Source organism: Nanorana parkeri, unplaced genomic scaffold, assembly GCF_000935625.1.
Source record: "Nanorana parkeri isolate BGI_ZX_2015 unplaced genomic scaffold, ASM93562v1 scaffold33, whole genome shotgun sequence".
Lineage (NCBI taxonomy): Eukaryota > Metazoa > Chordata > Amphibia > Anura > Dicroglossidae > Nanorana > Nanorana parkeri.
This window is the reverse complement of record NW_017306301.1, coordinates 3,089,110-3,090,902: the sequence shown is the minus strand read 5'-3', so window position 1 is coordinate 3,090,902 and position 1,793 is coordinate 3,089,110.

Sequence of the window (1,793 nt, the reverse complement as noted above, 5' to 3'; positions counted from 1 at the left end):
TAAACACCTGCAAAACACACATACACACACACACACACAGAAATAGAGGCATGTATACCCCGCAAAACACACGTACATGCACGCATACACACACACAGATAATGAGAGGCTTGTATACCCCAGTAAAGTACACTCACAGAAATAGAGGCTTGTATACCCCAGCAACACACACATATACACACACAAAGATATGCCTGTATACACCGGCAAAACAAAGATACACATACACACACAGAAATAGAGGCTTGTATTCACCAGTAAAACACACACAAAGAGATGCCTGTATACACCAGCAAAGGAGATACACACACATATACACACACACACACACACACAGAAATAGAGGCTTGAATACATCAGCACAACACACACACACTTAAATACATAACTATTAGACTTAATCGAAAGTATATATTTATTTGTTGTTCCATTTCTATTTTCCCTTCACAGTCTTTCCCTGGACCAGTCATCACTGGTGTATTTCCTCTTATATCACCCTTGTCTGTTGATTATCGCAGTTTTTACTTTCACCCTACCTATCTTTGCAACTGTCGGAGGCCTAAATCTTTTCCGTTGTATCTTCTTCTCTCTATACACTCAGCCCTTCATTTGCACTGCCCTCTTTCCTTCTTATAGCGACTGATTTACCAAAGAAGTAATATTTCCCTGGCCTGTGTTCACTTTCAGCAACCGGTCAGGTTCAAGTAAACATTCTATTTCTAATGGTGTATGCCAGGGTCCGGACTGTTTATTTGCAAGTAACAAAGTCCTGGGTGAAATGACTTCTTTTGGTTAATCGACCCTATGGCCTGTCTCTCACTTACCTCATCCGTCTATGGCCTATTGATCGCTTTTTTTGTCTTCCACCTCTGCAACCCTCATGCTATGGTGTTGCACTCTCTGGCTCTGTTTGCCCAACTTTCTCCACCTATCATCAAAATCTTTCGGACGCTATGCCATCCAGTAACCCAACATGCCCAAATAGATTTGTGAAGCTACATTTAAGGGTGCATAGTTCACCTAGATGTACAGCAGGAAGCTCACATATGCTATTCACTCATTTCTCCTATGTTGAAGACTTCGTTGAAAAAAACAAACAAACCTCTGTATGCTTCGTGGTAAAGCTCTAAACTCTGTCCGATCATTTGCTGTATAATGAGATGAAGATAAGTTTATTGCTGATTCCACTTGGCGTTTATGCTGAAGTCAACAGCCCCAAACTCCAATCTTCAGAGGAAGACAAGATTCCGTTTTATGTGATTAAATTATTATATCATCTGAAATGTGCTATGGGAGGAAACGCTGTTACGGTTTGAAAAAAAAAAGTAATTTGGGGATAATATGGCTGTTCCAGAGGCCTCTGCAAACGATCATTGCTGTGTATAGATGACTTGGAATGGACGTAGTTACACGCCTGAAGGAGACGAGCGAAATTCTATCAACACTTTCTTTGATTAACCAATCAAAATTTACTTCAAGAATCATTTAAAGTAAAGGGACTATAACTCATGAAAAAGCTAACCAAAAATATATTGCACATTTTAATTTAACGTATCACTCCAAACAAGGCAATATATACATTATTATGACATAGAATGGAAATATTAGTTTAGATTATTTCTGAGGGAATCTAGTGTATAATGAAAAAAAAACCTTGTGCATAAATAAATAAAAAAAAAACACTACTAACAATACTACCACTGCAACTACTACTAATGATGATAATAATAATAATAACAACAACAACAACAACAACAATAATAGCGACACTATAACATATTAAGGTATAGTTC